This window comes from Malania oleifera, chromosome 7, assembly GCF_029873635.1.
Source record: "Malania oleifera isolate guangnan ecotype guangnan chromosome 7, ASM2987363v1, whole genome shotgun sequence".
Taxonomy (NCBI): domain Eukaryota; kingdom Viridiplantae; phylum Streptophyta; class Magnoliopsida; order Santalales; family Ximeniaceae; genus Malania; species Malania oleifera.
In genome coordinates this window covers 97,036,688-97,056,765 of record NC_080423.1, presented here as the reverse complement: position 1 = coordinate 97,056,765, position 20,078 = coordinate 97,036,688, and the positions used below count along the sequence as shown (strand labels likewise).

Sequence of the window (20,078 nt, the reverse complement as noted above, 5' to 3'; positions counted from 1 at the left end):
AAATACAAATACTACTTTAAATACATTCAGTAAATCATGCCAAACCCTTTTTTTTTTTTTGCTACACAAATCGTTGGTTATAACATTATGAAGTTCCAATTATTTTGGAAAGGTAAAGATTTAAGAGTTTCCTCTCTTCTTCTTATCTATCTCACTTTTTTTTTTTTTAAATAGCAAACAAAGAATAACATTAATAGATTAAGAATACACAACAAACATAATTAGACATCTCCTTACCAAAATCTGGAAAATCCTAGACCAAAAAACATAGAAAAAAGCCCAAAATTTGAAAAGAACAAATAATACAAGTGCAAACTCAAAGTCCTTAACTTTTTCTTATCAAAGCCAATAGCAGAAACTGCCAAAAAGTCCTTCACCGCCTTTGAGCACACCCAACCAACATTCGCCCAAAAAACCAAATAACTTATTCCATACCCTCCAAGCATAATCACAAATGTATAAAAAGGTGCAATGTAGATTCTGAACAATTAAACCAAAGTACACAAACATCTAAAGAGAGAGCATTCAAAGGACTCCTGACCTAGAGCAAGTTATTCGTAATTATTCTGTCGAGCACAATCGACCAAATAAAAGCCTTAATTTAGAGGGGATTTTGGCCTTCCAAATGGATTTATAGAGAGGAAAAGAGGAATTTTATCTAGTCAAAAAATCACAAGAAGATTTGCAAGAATAAACCCCCGACAAAGATCAATATTGACTATTCTTCTTCGAAGAAAATGGTCAATTATTCAACAAGACTAGCAAGAGAGGATAACTCTACCAACTCCCTTTCATTCAACGACCTATGAAAATTAAAATCCCAAGAAGCTGAAGGACCACCTGGATCAACAACAAAATGGGAAATAACCATCTTGCCCTGAGCCCAAGTGAAAGAGGTGAGGAAAAGAGGTGGACAAAACTACATTCCCCAACTAAGGATCTTTCTAAAAGCGGATATTACTACCCCTTTCCACTTGGTATTTAATATGGGGAATACAAAGGGGGAAAATATAGGAGATAGCTATCCACGGACTTTCTGAATAACATCTAAATGTCAAAATTAGTATCCTACCAATTCTTGTCTAATCCATACTTACTTTTTACAACTTTATACGACAAAGAAGAATTCTCTAGCAGAAACTGCCTAAGCAATTTAGCCAGAACAGCTGTGTTTCTGGACAAGAAGTTTCCAAGACCCAAATCACACTCCCGTCTAGACTTGCCCACCACTTCCTAGCTTACCAAATGATTCCTAAATCCAACGTAGGTGGAGAAATTTTTGTGAATTTCCTTTGAGGGGTTTGGTAGAAGGAAGGAGAGGATGACATTATGTAAGTGTGGTATTTTTATAGTGCTACACAGATTATGGTTGGAGTGTAATTAATGCACACATTTTTTCAGCAAAAAATTGAGTCAGTAGCTGGTTTGGGAGTGGATTCATTACCTGACTTCTTTTTGGTGTGTAGGGTTCATTTGCTTTAAGGGAGTTTGTTTTTTTGATATTCAGCGAAACTGGAGGAAGCCTTTGCTTTGAATTTTATGTTTTTTTTCCCATTTTTTATTTTATTAGTATATTTTTTCAGTTTTTTTCCAGAACTTTGAGGGCATAAATCCTTTTCTCCATTTTGTAAATTTTCCTCTTATCAATGAAATCTCTTCTTTATATATATATATATATATCCCTAAAACCCCTTACCCTTGACCACAAGAAATTCCTTATTAATTATCTTCTTAATCTTGGTAGCAACCCCCACCAAAATCTTAAAAATAGAAAGAAAGTATAAGAGGATACTAGAAAGACAATCTTGGATGAGAGTAATTCTACCACCAAGAGAAAAAATGGCAACCTTGCACCATATAGTCTCTTAGAAACCCTTTCCACAACAGGATCCCAAAAACTGACAAATGTAGGGTTACCCCACAAAGGAACCCCCCTTAGATAGGACAGCAACCACTCCAAAATACTGCAACCCACCTCCAAAGACAACTCCCTATCACTCTCACTAGGCATATTGATAATCGTGATATTGCTCTTCCCCGTATTAATCTTAAGCCCAAAAGCCTTCTTGTAAACATGGAGAAGACCCAAAATATTCAAAAAGAAGGGTCTATGGTCCTCTAAAAAGAAGATTGCAAATTGAAGATGCAAAACCCTAACCCCCTCCATACCCACCACCAACCCTTTCCCATAAACCTCTATCCACAACCCTATCCACCATCCTACTCAAAATATCAACCACTAATTAAAAAAACAAAAAAACAAAAATTGGGAGATTAAGAACTGATATTAGGGTATTCCCTTTCATATTAACACATGGTTAAATTTTTAGTTAAGTCTCAAACTTGAGATTCACACACCAAAAAAGCATAAGCCTCATAAATCTTAACATGTGATGCACTCGCGCTTTTTGACTAAACTTTAAGGCATTTGGGGCATGCCTCATCTTGCTGAGATTAGCCTCTTGATTGAGTCTTTCAAAAACATTGATAAGCATTAAACGAGAGAGAGAGAGAGAGAGAGAGAGATTACCAAGAAAATACCCAAAATGCTCTTCAAGCTCCGGCCCTTGTCAAGTTAGCAAAAGCTGCATATCATTTCTCAACCCATTTTATAAAGTATTCGTTGAGCAAAAGGGGAAATTAATGCCCAACACTGTTAAATTATGTTTTTTATATTAACTGTGAACTAGTGCGACCAAATGCCAATATTGAAATTTGTATACATGTTCTACTATAAAAATACAAGCAAATTAACAAACATATAGTTTTTTCTACTAATGAGCAACAGGGTAAAAAAAAAAAGATGATGTATGCACTAAAAAAATTAAATCTAAAAAATATCATTTCGAATGAAAAATACCAACAAAAATCACAAGAAGTGCATATGAGTATATGACAGTTTCAAATGGAGCATATATGATGTGTCATCAATTCTTGACTAGACAATCACCATTTAGATATAACTACATTACTCATGCTCACAGAAATCAAAATGTTATATAACATCAATTCACCAATATCAAATTTAAATTAAGGGGATTATCAACTTTTCTATAAAAAAAATTGTTTGTTTGAGTCACAAGCATTCTTTCAAATTCATTAGTGATAAAAAAAAAAAAAATTCAAAAACTTCCAAATAAAGCTTCTTTACAACTTCGGAGTTATATTGCTTGAGATGAATTTAATTGGAACACAAGGTGTGGCTAGAAAAATGGACAAAGTTTTGGAACATTAGAACAAACTTAAAAGTTGACCCTTATAGCCTCCTTTCTCTTATTTTCATTAAGTTGTTCTTTTTCGTGAAACTCATACAAATAATTCACCTAAAAAGAAAATGACGAGGAAACTAAAATAGATATCTGTGTATATGAACTTTTGGACATTTACAAAGCCTCCAAAAAGCAAGACCTAACATGTGTAACACCCCAAAAAATGATAGGCTTGGAAATGAAAAATAAATAAATAAATAAATAATAATAATAATAATAAATAATAAATAAATAAATTAATTAATGATTATCATTAATTAAATAATAATACTATAATATACATTAGATATATATATATATGTAAAAGTTATAATAATAATTAAAAAAAAACAAAACAATTAAAGCTTCCTGAAGCTTGCATTTTAATATTCAGAGACCACTTTTACTTTCCTTCTTCTTCTTGCAGTCTCTCTCTTTTCTTTCATTCTCTCTCCCTCTCTCCTCGATTTCGTGGCGAATTTTCACCCGATCAAAAATCGGAAGATACCGCTGAACTCCATTCTTTGCTACCGTCATTTGTATCGGAACGGATCGGTGGTAGAAGCGGTGTAGACATATCTCCTATGGTAAATCAATTTCTCATTTTTCTTTAATTTCTTGTAAATTATAAGCCGATTGACGAACGGAAACCACCACAAGAATCTAGGGATGATTCTCTACAAGTCTAGTGAGACGGAATTCTCATAGAATTGTTGTGGGCAGAACCCCAAATTTGGGGTACAAGGGGTTTAGGAGTTGAGGTGTTAACGAAACTCTCAGTAAGCCAAGTAAAGGGAATAAATTATAGCATTGTTTTTAAAATTATTAGTTGAATTAATATGTGAAAATGAACATATGATATTTTGTCTGAAAATTATTATGATATAAATATCAGATAAATCGTGTGGCATTTGAGTAATTTTAAATTGTGATATTTTGGAGTGTAAAATATAACGATGAGTAATTTCTGAAAAAATATTGAAATGAGAATTATTGATGTAATTAGTGAAAAATAATGAAATATGGTATTTATATGTGAGTTGAAATGTTTTGCCTGAAAAATGAGATTTGTGAATTATTGATATAAGTACTTTGGGAAATGTGGAAATATGTGAAATATGATATATATTATTATGAGATGATGAAATGTGTACAGAAAATGATGAGAATATTTATATTAAATTGAATTGAGATATACTGAAATATGATTGATGATATGCCAACACCACACAATAATTACGGGTGGTGGTATTCCTTTCCTACTGATGTCGTTGGGGAGGTATGCTCGGTATGGACACTGTGTGTGTGTGTGTGTGAAGTTCCTACTAATGTCGTTGGAGAGGTATGCTCAGTATGGAGACTGTGTGTTTATGGGTGAAGTTCCTATTGATGCCGTTGCAGAGGTATGCTCAGTATGGAGACTATGTGTGTGTGTGTGAAGTTCCTACTGATGTCGTTGTGGAGGTATGCTCAGTATGGAGACTATGTGTGTGTGCGTGCGAAGTTCCTACTGATGCCGTTGGGGAGGTATGCTCAATATAGAGACTGTGTGTGCGTGTGCGAAGTTCCTACTGATGTTGTTGGGGAGGTATGCTCAGTACGGAGACTGTGTGTATGTGCGAAGTTCCTACTGATGCCGTTGGGGAGGTATGCTCGGTATGGAGACTGTGTGTGTGTGAAGTTCCTACTGCTGCCGTTGGGGAGGTATGCTCAGTACGGAAACTGTGTGTGTGTGTGTGTGTGTGTGAAGTTCCTACTGATGCCGTTAGGGAGGTATGCTTAGTATGGAAATTGTGTTGTAAAGTTCCTACTGATGCCATTAGGGAGGTATGCTCAGTATGGAAATTGTGTTGTGAAGTTCCTACTGATGTCGTTATGGAGTTATGCTCAGTATGGAAACTGTGTATGAGATTCTTACTGATGCCATTGGGGAGGTATGCTCAGTATGGAAATCGTGAATGTGTTGAGAATTGGAATTATGTGATTTAATGTATTATGTAAAGTACATAAATGTGAAATTATGTATACATAGATATGTAATGAGTTAAAATGGGAAATGATTGTGAAAAATGAAAGAGTGTGTGTTTTATAAAATAAATAATTGAGGCAAAGTGAAACTCTCCGTATGAGGGCTTACTAAGGTGAGTGCCCTGATAGGTATCGGATGTGGCCATTCCTGGCTGCATAACGTGTTAGGGCAGAGGGAAGCTACCTGTATGGGTGGACAATCTTCCCTATTCTCAGGAACTTCGCGGGCAATTATGTGTGTTGGAAATGAATAAACTTGAGAAATGGTTTTAAAGCTTATAAAAGTTTGTGTTGTATATTTATATGATTATGTGAATGTGAATATTAGTGTATTTTCTCAGATGAAATGTTGTTTTGAAAAATAAAACATGTTAGAATTGAACTCCTATGGCCACACACTGTAAATAATTTATTCCTTCTTACTGAAATGTGTCTCACCCAAATTATCTAAATTTTTCAGGGAATAGGGATAGACCAGGTGATAGAGCTCTGTGATAGTAGAGAGCTGGAACCCTAATATACAGCGTGAGTTTGGACTAGTGGGGTGTGATTCCCTAGGGTTGTACCGTTTTTGGTTATGAGATAGTATTGTGTAAATATGTATGTTAGTACTCTGGATATTGTATTCTGGATTATATGATTATACTATCTTCCGTTGTTAGATTTTATGAATAAAATGACTTTTTACCGGGTACCCAATGTGGGTCAGGTCATATGGATGGTAGTAGGCTTGTTGACGTGGCAGATTTATGAATGTTATTGAGGACGAGTGAGTATTTATTTATTATTTATGGATGTTGTCAATGAAATGTAATTCATTTATTATTGTTTATGAAAAAAATTGGTACAAAAATCAGGGCGTCACAATATGGCAGCGATTCATTGAAGGATTTGTGCCTTCGACTCAAATTTGCATCAATACTTAGGAAGATGAAAATGATTGCTCTTTTCAACAAGAAAGCTCATAGTTGACTCTTTTTTCGATCTTCAAATCATTACAATAGAGTATCATCTAAACACATCAAATAGATATATATATATATATATATATGGAAGAACGTAAAAAGTATATATTAGCTCGAAGGGGCAAATACAAATGAATTACAAATAAAGGGAGAAGTCCCTCAAACAAAATAACACAACAAAATAGAAAATAAAATCAACAATTTGCTTTAGTGACTAGAGGTGAGCATAATTCGGTTTTAACCGACTAAATTCAATTAGTTTGGTTCAGTTAATTTGTTATTCGGTTTGGTTTGGTTTTATAATTGGGTAAATTCGGTTATTCGGGTTTCAATTCGGTTATGGAGAAAGTAAAGTTCAGTTGACCAAATTAACCGATTTATCTAATTAATTAATAATTAAATATAAATTATATAATTTAGGATTTTAGGTTCTAGTTCCCACTTCCCTTCGCAATTCCCACTTCGCATGCAGTCGACTCGGCAGTTCGCAGTTCGTAGTTTTCACTCCTTGTTTCCACTTCCCAGTTCACACTTCGCACTTCCCCTTCGGCTTCCACCTTCCAGTGCTTCCACAGAGCTATAATTCCCTTTCCCTATTTCCCAACTTCGCACTAGTACTTTGGCTAAAGCACTCGAATCTGTCAATTGCATTTGGGAATAAGGGTTCCCAACTTCCTAACTTCCCATTCAACTAGCAAGTCAACAACGACTTCCTAGAATCCTGGCTGTACAACAACGACACCGACGACTCAACGATTTTTCGTATTTCTCTACTCCTTTGTATTTCCTCAAGTCTCTTGCTCGAGCAAAAATTGTTTGCATATATATATATATATATATATATATATATATATTGTAAGGGGGAATAAACAAACACGCGGAAATTCCCAAAACACAAAACCTTTGAGAAACAAGATAGAGACAAGCACACATGCCAAAGCAAAAATCACACACATGCACAAGACAATATTTACGTGGTTTCGGCAATTTTGCCTACGTTCATGGAATTGCAGGGATTTCACTATTATCAGCAAAGTATACAAAGTGCAGCAATTACAGTTTCTCTCAGTCTCAACAAGGAAGAAACAACGTGCACACCCCCTAAACACCAAAGCAAACACCTTTGGATCATGCACACAAGAGCTCACAACACTCTACACGTCGCTGCACTTTGCTACGCCGCTCTACCCACATAGACGAACATTAGAATTATATATCTTAGGGTTTACAAGATAAAAACTATCAAAATAGGAAAATTCTGCCAAAATTTTGCACAGAAGATCATTGTCTCGACCTAGTCGCACCCCTGTATTTCCAAGGTCGTGCCCTGGCCGAGCCTCATGGGAAACCAGGAACTTGAACTTCAGAATCCTCGACCTAGTCGCACCATTAAGTCTTGCTGGTCGAGCCTTTCAAGATCTCGTCCTTTAGGAAATCTTAGAATCTTGACTTGGTCGCCCTTCAGGGCCTTCCTGGTCGAGCACTTAGGCGAGACTCTCGGTATTTCTAGCTAGACGTGGGACTATCGACCTAAGCCTTCACTCCATGGATCAAACATTACTAGGCTCCACAAAGCCCAACAAATTTCCCACTTGGAGACTAGTTGAATCAACAACATCAACCGCAATCCTCAGAAAAACAATCCCTTATCCCTGCAACTCATCCTCCTATCCTCAAGCTAGAAGGCCAACTGAAGTTGTGCACAACTTCAGCTTCTCAATAGTGACACTCTTAGTCAACATGTCTACCGAGTTCTTAGATCCACAGATCTTCTCAAGTATTACCAGCTTATCTTCAATAAGGTAACGAATAAAGTTGTACTTTGTCTATATATGCTTCGACTTTGAATGAAAAGCTGAATTTTTAGCAAGAAAAATTGCACTCTGACTGTCACTGTGTAGAATGTCCATCTTCTGCTTCTTACCCAATTCATCTAAGAAACCATGTAGCCAAATCATTTCCTTTCCAGTTTTAGTTGTTGCAACATACTCAGCTTCTATAGTAGACAAAGTAACAATCTTTTGTAGATCACAAACCCAAGATATAGTTATACCAACCAGAGTAAATACAAACCCAGTAGTACTTTCTACTGTTAGTATCACCAGCAAAATCAGCATCTACATAATCTTTCAATTTTAAACTTGCATCTATGAAGTAAAGACATGTATCTGATGTACCTTTCAGATATCTCAGTTTCCACTTGACTGCCTCTCAATGCTGCTTTCCAGGCCTACTCATGAATCTGCTCACAACTCCCACTGCTTGTGTAATGTCTGGCCTTATACACACCATGACATACATCAAGCTGCCAATAGCTAAGGCATAGGGCACCTTGCTCATGTGGTCCCTTTCTTCTTCTGTCTTTGGTGATTGTTCTTTGCTTAGTTTGAAATGACTACCCAAGGGTGTGCTCATTGGTTTAGCTTCATTCATGTTGAATCTACTAAGAACTTTCTTCACATACTCTGATTGTGAAAGCTTCAATGCACCATTAACCTTGTCTCTAATGATCCTCATTCCAAGGATTTGCTTTGCAACTCCCAAATCCTTCATTGCAAACTGCTTTGACAATTGCTTATTCAGATTATTAATCTCCTCAATGCTAAACTCTGCAATAAGCATATCATTTACATACAACAGTAGAATGATGTAAGAATTGCCAAAGAACTTAACATAGAAACAGTGATCAGCTTCACATTTCTTGAACTCAATTCTATGCAGAAAACGGTCAAATTTCTTGTACCACTATCTTGGACTTATTTTAGGCCATACAAACTCTTCCTCAGTTTGCAGACTAAATTCTCTTGTCCCTGGACAATGAACCCTTTTGATTGACTCATGTAAATGTCGTCCTCCAAGTTACCATGAAGGAAGGTCGTCTTCACATCTAACTGCTCAAAATGTAGGTTTTCAGTAGTCACCATTCCTAGTACCAGTCTAATTTTAGACATCTTCACAACTAGAGAAAATATTTCTGTGAAGTCAATGCCCTACTTCTGCTGAAACCCTTTGACAACTAATCTGTCTTTGTAGCGCTTGCTACCATCATACTCACTGAATACCCACTTGTTGTGCAAAGCCTTCTTCCCTACTGGCAATTCAGTTTGTTCCCATGTCTGGTTCCCTAATAAGGAATCCATCTCATCCTTCATGGCTAACTCTCACTTGCTTGAATTTTTATCCTGCAAGACTTCATCATAACACTCTAGCTCACCACCATCGATCAACAGGAGATAATTTAGAGCGAGTGAATAATGTTGTGGAGATCTAATAGTCCTGGAAGATCTATGGACCGCAGCTACATGTGTACTTTGATCTACCTGTGATTCTACATTCTCCCTGTCCTCTTCATCCTTTTCTTGGACAGTGCTTTTAGTCAACTCATCTAAGTTAACAAATTCATATTTCTTCTGATCAATCTCTGTGGCATCAAACACTACAGTTGATTTGTCCTTGTACATAACCTATTCATTAAATATCACATTTCTACTTCTGATGATTTTCTTATTTTGTCCCAAAACTTATAGCCAAATTTCTCATCACCATAGCCAATGAAAAAACATATTTTATACTTTGCATCAAGTTTACTACGAGCATCAAAATCAATATAAACATAAGAAACACAACCAAAAACTTTTAAATGAGAAAAATTTACCTCTTTATCAATCCAAACCTCTTCAAGAAATCTAAAATTCATGGGAACCAAAGGTCCTCGGTTTATTAGGTAAGTTGCAGTGCTAACAGTATTAGCCCAGAAAGTTTTTGGTAGTCCAGCATGCAACCTCATGCTCCTAGCACGCTCATTGAGAGTTCTGTTCATGCGCTCAACCACACCATTTTGTTGTGGTGTCCCAGGAATGGTCTCTTCCATTCTGATTCCATATGCAACACAATACTCTTTGAACCCTCCATCTATGTACTCTCCTCCATTGCTTGACCTTAAACATTTTACTTTCAAACCTGTCTCAGCCTTAACCATAGCCTTCCACTTCTTAAAAGTGTCAAATACATCAGATTTATTTTTCAGAAAATAAACTCATACCTTTCTAGTTAAGTCATCAATGAAGGTGATGTAATATCTTGATCCTCCAAAGGATGCAGCCGGAGAAGGCCCCTACAAATCAATGTACACTAACTCCAATTTTTTAGCCTTCGGTGTCTTGCCGGATTTCAAGAAACCCACCCTTTCCTGTTTCCCTAAAATGCAGCTTTCACACAAGTCAAAATCAATGGACTTAAATTCTGATAGTTTCCTTTGTGACAACAACATCTTCATCCCTTTCTCACTCATGTGACCAAGTCTGCGGTGTCATAGACTTGTATCAGTACTTGCTTCATCAACTACAATCGTGTCTCTTAGACTTGAGGTCATGTATAAAGTATCCATAAGCCTGTACTTTGGCTCCCTTTGTAACTTTCCAAGTACCACCAATAAACACCATTGCATGCCCTTCATCATCAAGTTGTTCGACAAAAATCAAATTCCTTCTCAAGTCAAGAATATGTCGTACCTTCTCCAGTAACCAAACAAACCCATTGGGCAATGACATCCGAACGTTTCCCATAGAGATAATCCTAGATTTGCATCCTCTAGAATCCAAAGTCTGTGCCATCAAACTTTTCTATTCCAGGCGCCTTTCCCGCTTCCTCTGCCATTGCTCCCACTCAAGCCTAACCGTAGGCTCTGATACTAGTTGTAAGGGAGAATAAACAAACACGTGAAAATTCCCAGAATACAAAACCTATGAGAAACAAGATAGAGACAAACACACATGCCAAAGAAAAAATCACACGCACGGAGTTGTAGGGATTTTGCCTACGTCTACAAAGTTGTAGGGATTTCACTATTATCAGGGAAGTATACAAAGTGCAGCAATTACAATTTCTCTCAGTCTCAACAAGGAAGAAACAACGTGCACACCCCCTAAACACCAAATCAAACACCTTTGGATCGTGCACACAAGAGCTCAAAACACTCTACACACCGCTACACTTTGCTACGCTGCTGTACCCACATAGACGAACATTAGAATTATATATCATAGGGTTTACAAGATCAAAACTATCAAAATAGGAAAGTTCTGTCGAAATCTCACAAAGAAGATCATCGTCTCGACCTAGTCGCACCACTGTATTTCCAAGGTCGTGCCCTGGTCGAGCCTTGCAGGGAACCAGGAACTTGAAATTCAGAATCCTCAACCAAGTCGCACCATTAAGTCTTGTTGGTTGAGATGATGGTCGAGCCTCTCAAGATCTCGTCCTTCAGGAAATCTCAAAATCTCGACTTGGTTGCCCTTCAGGGCCTTCCTGGTCGAGCTCTTGGGCAAGACTCTCAGTATTTCTAACCAGGCTTGGGCCTTCGCTCCATGGAACAAACATAACTAGGCTCCACAAAACCCAACAATATATATACACACACACACATATATTGTCTTGTTGTTTTGATTAATTGTTGAGCTAAAAAGATAATTAAAAAAATTATGGTATTCTTCAGTGGTTTGATGAGCAGAAGAAAATAGAGAATCAAACACGCTTGCTGTCCCCATCAGAAAATAGAAAATCACACAGGGTTTGGGTTTGAGATTGTTTTTCTGCTAGTTTCTTTAGACCCTTTAGATACATATACAAGAAACATTATTTTCATTAATTTTAAGTTTTCAATACATTATTGTTTTGCCAATTATGTTAATTTTTTCCTATTCTCGAACAGACAGACATCTAATTAGCCATAGGACTAATTTGAGATTTTTTTAAGAACAACAATATTTTTTTTCATAATTATTTATAATTTAATTCAATTAACAGAATTAAACAAAAATTCGGTTCAGTTATGAAGGAGAGTTAATCCAAAAAATACAACAGATTTATAAACACCAACGATATCTTTCCCCCAGGTAAATTATTATAGGTTTTCTCTTGGTCAAGAAAAAATTTCGTACAAGTCCCTATTCCTTTTTTTCTTTTATTTTTTTCTGCATTCCATTAATCTTTGATAAAAACTATTACCTAGTTGATCTTTATGTTAATCTCCTTTTTTCACTTCAAGTTGAGTGTATGCTTAAAATTTTAATTTGAGGATTTGTTGTATCGTTCATTCAATTGATTTCTTACATTTGTCATTTCCTGGGCAGTGAAAAATTTGCACTCCCTCACATTGTTCGTCTGTGGCCATATCACTGGAGCAGGAACAGCTATCTTTTGGGTTTGTTTGCTTCGCGTTGTAATAATAGAAGAAACGATAGCAGCCAGAATTTATTTGAAGATGAATTTCAGGTCTATGGTAGGAAGGATCCAAAGGACAACTGGCTTGCAGCTTCACCAGATGGAGCAGTTGACAGCCTTGTTTAAGGGTCGCCTTCCAGGGGAATTCTGGAGATAAAATATCCTTTTTTTAATGGAGATATGAAGAGGGCTTCCCCTTGGTCACGCGTTTCCCTTTATTGTATGCCTCAAGCTCAGGGTTTAATGGAAATCATGGACAGGGATTGGATAGATTTCTATGTTTGGACTCCAAAGGGAAGTAGTTTATTTAGGATATACAGAGATTCCGAATATTGGGATGTTCTGAAGATTGCATTATCTGACTTCTGGTGGAGGCACGTTCAGCCAGCGAGGGACTCGTGCAGTAGTTATGTTTTCAGTAATCCCCTCACTCAATTGAGACCCCTCAGGCCTGCACCAAGACATGAATTATGTAATTACATTATTTTTGAAAGCGAACACCTAGTTGATGGCTTTAAGTTATTGGTGCGTGAAATTCATGGAAAACTGCAAAATTGATGCAATTTGATATTTTAGTGGGCAATTTTTTTTCTTGGGATCAGAAATCAGAATTCATAGTATATGGAGATGCTTTTGTAGAGAATCAAGCATGAGAGTCCTAGACTTCTAGTCTTTATAATATAGTAACTGAAACTGTTACAGTAATACATAACTGAAAAGGAAACTGAAATAGTGATCCTGGTCCCAAGAGAAATCAGTCCACCAAGCGACAGTGCAGAATTTCACCATGATATGCAGGAGGTTATATACAAAAAGACATGATATGATATACAAGAAAAGGTGAAGTCTAGAGTAGATTGCAATTTATGAGCTGAGGCATCATCTGGACATTGAAGAGTCGAGTTCCCTTGAAAGTGTCATTTGTGTTGAACTGGAAAGTCTTCTGTAAGTGAATTTTCTCCTATGCTTCTAGTAATGTTTTGTGTTTAGACTTTAGAGCTTATGTTATCCTGCTGTTATGCAACATTTAAGAGCAAACAAATACAGCTTATCACCACTTAATTTCAAGCCTGTAACCTACCTCAGATTAATCCTCTATAATCAAAGCTTAGTTTAAATTGGATTAGGTTAGGTTTCTTTTTCCTTTTTTTTTTTTTTTGCTTTTTTTAAGTTTTCTGGTGGGAGTGGGCAGGATTGGATGAAAATGTGTACTTTTTCTGCATGCCATCTTGCTATTTTTGTGAAACATTTATATCACATTCTCCTTGACAATTCCTTAAAAATGGTCCTTGTTAACGAACCAAGAGTGGGTTGAATTGGGTTATTACAAAAAGCTAAGGCAAGTCCAACTTGATCCTAATTTATATCACAAATTTAAAACATGTAAGCAATCGAAAAACAATCATGAAGTCAATTTAAAGAGAGTGAAGGAAGAGAGATGCAAACGAATTTAGTGGTTTGGCCTAACTTTGTCCTCATGTACACTCTATGCCCCTTGAAAATTCACTTTCTAATGTTCTCCATTGTCAAGATCAGATCCACTCACAAATGTTATTCCGTAACACCACAAAATTAAGTATCCTTCAATAACTAAAAGAACTATTAGTCCTTGAAGAAAAATTGCCTCACAATCAACAGACTACCTGTCCTCCCTTAGCTCTTTCAGCCAAGTATAACGCCTCACACCTAATTACAAGATGTTTGTCAAGGAAAACTCCTATTAGAAGATCCAATTCACAAAGTGGATAAATCAATGAAGTACAGAATGAGAAGATTCTTAGCTCGATTTTTCCACAAGAATCTTTATAAGAACTCAATCTTAAAGCTATCTTGCCAATATTCTTGGAAATATATTTGAAATCATAGAAAGCAGTTAAAGCACATGATATCATCTATATTTCCAACAAATATTATGAAAATTCAGCTTTGATGTAATTGTTTTCTAGTTTGCTTATTTTCTGTTTCTTTTTGGGAGGGTTTCTTATTCTCCATCCGTTGTAAGTCTTTCTTCTCATGAATAGATTTTTTCTTTTTTTGTTATAAAATAAATGCTGTGGAAATTCAATTAGTTAGAATAAGATCAACATAAACTTCAAAAATGTGAATTGAAACTCCTTCACTTTTGAATCCTAAAAACAGGAAGTCTATTAAGATAGCCTTCAATGAGGTTTTTAAAACCACACAACACATACAACACCTTTGAGAGATATGTATACCAAATTTGAAAGTTAAGGAAGAAAACATGTGTTTAGAAGAGTGTCTCTCCCATACCTTGTACCCATGGAAATTAGAATATGGATAATCTACCTAGGCTCCATAAGGTGGTGCTTGCACATTGCATATGCATAAGGTGCTGTGATATGTATAGTTGACTGTAGGGTATGCTTGGGGCACATTGTATTGTGCAAGTGCTATGGGTGGGCTGGGCTTTACCCTATCTTTTTATAGGCTGTTGGGGATTGAGGAGCAACAATCACACTACAAATATAAATAAACAAGCAAGAAATGCAAGAAATAAACACCAAGATTTAACGTGGTTCGACCCAAACTGGCCTACGTCCACGGAGTACACCAATCTTCACTAAAACTACGAGAAAATATAAGGAGGAGGAGGAGGCAATTGCCCTCCACTCAACTCAACTCTCTCTCTCTCTCTCTCACCTCTCACTGTCTCTCACCTTCAACTAAATTACACACTTATATATTTCACACACACACATCTCCATATATATATATATATATAGTCATGGATGGAGATGGATGGGAATGGTAGGTGGTAATGAGATTTAATGAAGTTGAGTTGGGGTTGGTAGAAGTGGTTGGCACTGTCACTACAACTCAACAATGCTGGCACTCTAAAGCTTAACAATACTGGCACCATCTCCATTACAACTCATCAATACTGGCACCGTCTCCACTACAGCTCAACAATCTCCCACTTGGAGACGAGGACACCATCTCAAACAATATATAGGTAAATGATGTGCTCAAATTTGTCTTCAAACATGAAGACCAACTGAAATTGAGCACAATTTAAGCTTCTCTATAGTCACCACCTTTATCAACATGTCTACTAGATTCCTGCTACCTTGGATTTTTTCAAGTGTCAGCACTCCATCCTCTAATAGAGATCTGACGAAGTGATAACGAAGTCCAATATGTTTGGTTTTAGAATGAAATGCAGAGTTCTTTATTAGATGTATTGCACTCTGACTGTCGCTGTGCAAAACATTCCTTACCTGCTTTATTCCGAGCTTTGTCAACAAACCTTGAAGCCAAATCATCTCTTTATTGGCTTCTGTCACTACTACATACTCAGCTTCTGTAGGGAATAGGGCAACAATCTTTTCTATTTGTGACATCCAACTGTTCCAACTAATAGTTGTTGTGCCAACAGTGAACACATATCCGGTGATGTTTCTGTGGTGATCAACTTCACCAGCAAAATCGGCATCACTATACCCTTAAATTTTCAAGTCTCCTTTGCCGAAACATAGACACTTATCAATAATGCCACGTAGATACCTCAAGATCCACTTCACTGCTTCCCAGTGAGTCTCCTCTGGATTTGATATAAACCTGCTAACAACTCCCACTACTTGGCCAATGTCTGGTCTGGTACAAACCATGGCATACATGAGACTTCCAATGGCTGAGGCGTAAGGTACCTTAGCCATGAAGTCCTTCTCTTCATATGTCTGGGGAGCTTGATCCTTGGAGAGGCGGAAGTGACCGGCCAATGGTGTATTTACCGCTTTGGCACTACTCATGTTGAATCTCTGTAAAACATGTTTAATATACTCCGACTGAGATAACCACAACATTCCTTGTTGCTCATCTATGGATATCCGCATCCTAAGTATCTACTTTGCTGAACCTAAGTCTTTTATGTCAAACCCCTCTGACAATTACTGCTTCAATTTCTGATCTTTTTTACATCTGGGCATGCGACTAGTATGTCATCAACATATAGCAATAAAATGATATAGCTAGACGGATACCTCTTAAAGTAGCAACAGTGGTTAACATTGCACTTCTGAAAATCTTTCCTACGCATAAAGCCGTCAAATTTTCGGTACCATTGCCTGAGAGTTTGTTTGAGACCGTACAAGCTCTTCTTCAATCTGCATACTAGATTCTCTTTACCTTTCACTAAGAATCCTTCTGGTTGGTGCATGTAAATCTCTTCATCTAGATCACCGTAAAGAAATTTCGTCTTCACATCCAATTGTTCGAGATATAGGCCCTCCAAGGCAACAATGTTCAAGACTGATCTGATGGTTGTTACCTTCACAATTGGTGCAAAGATGTCGATATAGTCGATTCCTTCCTTCTTCTCGAAGCCTTTGACTACCAACTGGGCCTTGTACCTCCTAAAGCCATCATGCTCCTCTTTGATCCTATACACCCACTTCTTGTGAAGAGTCTTCTTACATTTGAGCAATTTAGCTAGTTCCCACATATTGTTGAAAGTGAGGGACTTCATCTTGTCCTTCATTGCAAGCTCCCACTTACCCGAATCTCCTACCTGACATGTTTCATCATAGCATTCGGACTCTCCTCCATCTGTAAGAAGTAAATAACTCATATACCTTTTATTTAGTACATGGGGCCGAGAAGATCTCCTAAACTCTGGAGCTAGAGGAGGCAGTGGTGCGACGATCTGCTCCACAGGTTCCTCTGCCTGAGGATTCTCGGCGTTTTGCTGTTGTATTTCGACACCTTCTAGGACATCATCCAAATCTACATAAGTTGTTTCATTATGAACTGGTTCAATGGGTCCTGTTGTGTGTTTACCTCTCTCGGCATTTTGCAGTTGTGTCTTGACACCTTCTAGGACATCATCCAAGTCTACATAGGTTATTTCATTATGAAGTGGTTCTATGGGTTCTATTGTGTGTCTATTCTTGTACATCACTTTTGCATTGAAGATCACGTCTCTACTTCCAATTGCCTTCTTGTTTTCATCGTTCCAAATGTGATACCCATACTCATCTTCACCGTAGCCAACGAAGGTACATTTCTGAAACTTTGGATCAAGTTTTTTCTGATATGATCACTAATATGCACATATGCAACACAACAAAAAACTATCAAACGTGAAAGTCTCACCTCTTTTCCACTCCATACTTCTTCTGGTAGTCTGAGGTCCAATGGTACTAATGGACTCCTATTGATCAAGTATGTTGCTGTGTTGACTGCCTCTGCCCAGAACTGCTTTGGTAGGTCTAACTGCATACGCATGCTTCTAACTCTTTCGGTCAACGATTGGTTCATCCACTCAACTACACCGTTGTGCAAGAGCGTAACTGGCACAGTTCTTTCCATCTTGATACCATGTTTATAACAGAATTTCTTGAACCTGGTGTCATCATACTCACTACCGTTGTTGGTTCTCAGCTACTTGATTTTTAAACTAGTTTCATTTTCGACCATTGCTTTTCATATCTTGAAAGCATCAAAGACATTTGATTTATATTTTAGAAAGTACACTCATACTTTCTGAGAATGATCGTCAATAAATATCACAAAGTAATTCCTTTCGCCTATGGATGAGACGGTCGTCAGTCATTATACGTCTGAATGGACTAGTTCAAGTCTCTACTTCTTTGGGGTGTGGGAGTATGTCTGGAAACCGACCCTCTTCTATTTTCTGAGTATGCAATCCTTGCACATGTCAATCTCCATTAACCGTAGATCACTCGATTTTTCCTTTGAGTGCATCACCCTGAGTCCCTTCTCGTTCATGTGACTGAGTCGTTGGTGCCAAATGTTCCTATCGTCATTTCCTGTAGCAACTAAAATAGACATGCAAACATTGGAGGACACATAAAGTGTTCCACTTTTCTTACCTTGTGTAATCATCAGTGCACCCTTTGAAATCTTCCATTCATCGCCAATTAATTTTGTGGTGTAACCCTCATCTACCAGTTGTCCAACTAAGATCAAGTTTTTTCTCAGGTCTGGAATATATCTGACACCATTCAGCTTCCATACGAACCCTTTCATCTTGATCTTCACAATTCCTTTGCCGACTATATTGCAAGGTTGATCATTGCCAATATATACCTTACCATAGTCACCTAGTGTATACTCCTCTACGCAATCTCTGCTGCAAGTGGCGTGAAATGAGGCTCCAGAGTTTAAGACCCAAGACTCCTTCTTGCTCTCCAAAGAGTTCTTTCCTTGGACCTTTACACTGATTTTTGTAATGCTCGATCTTCCCATAGTTTTAGCACTCAATATTCTTTGTGCCCTGAGAACCTTTGGAATTTCTAGATCTGGACCGTCTAGTCCTAGATCTTCCGCGATTGTTTGATCGCTCATGCTTGCTTCCTTTCCATGAATCTTTCACTCGACTTTCCACATTCAAGGTTGAACTTGAAGTGGAAGCATTGTTTGACTGCATCCTAATCTCTTCCGTCAAAATCATATTGATGAATTCGTCATACTTCAATTTTGATTTTCCTGCTAAGCTACTGATCGGAGTAACGATACCTTTCCAACTCTCAGGCAACTGACTGAGAATCAACAAGACATGAATTTCACTGTCAAACGTGATTTCAACTGAGGCGAGTTGATCTGATAGCTCATTGAAATTGTTCAGATGTTTACTAAAACTTTCACCAACAGGCATGTGCATGGTGAACATTTTTTTTTATTAAATGTACCTTATTGGCGGCTGATGGCTGCTCGTATATGTTGGAAAGCACATCCATAAGTGAATTGGTGGTTGTCATGTGCTTGATGTTGAAGGCAACAGACTTTGCCAGCGTTATCCTGACAGCTCTAAGAGCCTTCCGGTCAAGCAACTCCCACTTGTCCTCCTTCATGGATTCTGGCTTTCCCTTCAGTGGTAAGTGCAACTCCTTACCAAACAAGTAGTCCTCAATTTGCATCTTCCAAAAACCAAAATTGGTGCCGTCAAACATCACGACCTTTTAGCTCTTTTTGTTCGACATCTCGATTTGCCTATCTAGAGATGGAATCATCTCAAACGGACAAGTTGGATCCAGAACAGCCGAAAACCTTGAGAATGGTTCGACTCATTCAAAACACAGACCTGAAATGGCTCTGAAAAGCCTGGTCTATCTTTTTGGTCAAAAGGTCAATCCTCCGTTAAACTTAATAGAATATCCACTTTTTAACGGAATATTTCATTAACGTCATTGACGCCATTTGTAGACTTGGCAAAGTGGGTCCTAGCTGATGACGTGGCAGCTAACGTGGATGCTGACTGGGATGACATGTGGCACTAACGTGGATTGGCGGCTACTGACAGCGCGGTGAGGTGGCAGCTGACAGGGCTACTGATGCGACACGCTGACGTCAACTTCTTCTTGAAGTTGCAGCAAGCGTATGAGGTACACGTCATGGGCTGGTTGGCGCATAAGGTCACATGTCGGTGACCTGGCGGCGCATGAAGGTGTGTTGCAACGATGACAGACTACTTGAAGCGCGTGTGGGTGCGTGTGGACTCGTGGAGCCTCCGTTCGAGCTCCGATTTGCTCTATTGACTTCATCTCATCGAGAGGAACACCCTGGTGTGTTCAAAACTTGATTTTGAGCTACTTGAATTCCTGGGCAGTGGCAATTTTGCTCCGATCTAGTTCTG

At 37.7% G+C, this 20,078-nt stretch overlaps 1 protein-coding gene across 1 annotated transcript in view; it reads right to left on the bottom strand.

Moving 5' to 3' along the window:
* LOC131159258 (cytochrome P450 89A2-like) overlaps positions 1-20,078 on the bottom strand; it is a 33,725-nt gene that overhangs the window by 2,604 nt on the left and 11,043 nt on the right. Inside the window, exon 2 of the mRNA XM_058114004.1 lies at positions 2,531-2,585. The gene's annotated coding sequence lies outside the window, so the exon portion shown is untranslated. The remainder of the gene's footprint in view (positions 1-2,530; positions 2,586-20,078) is intronic.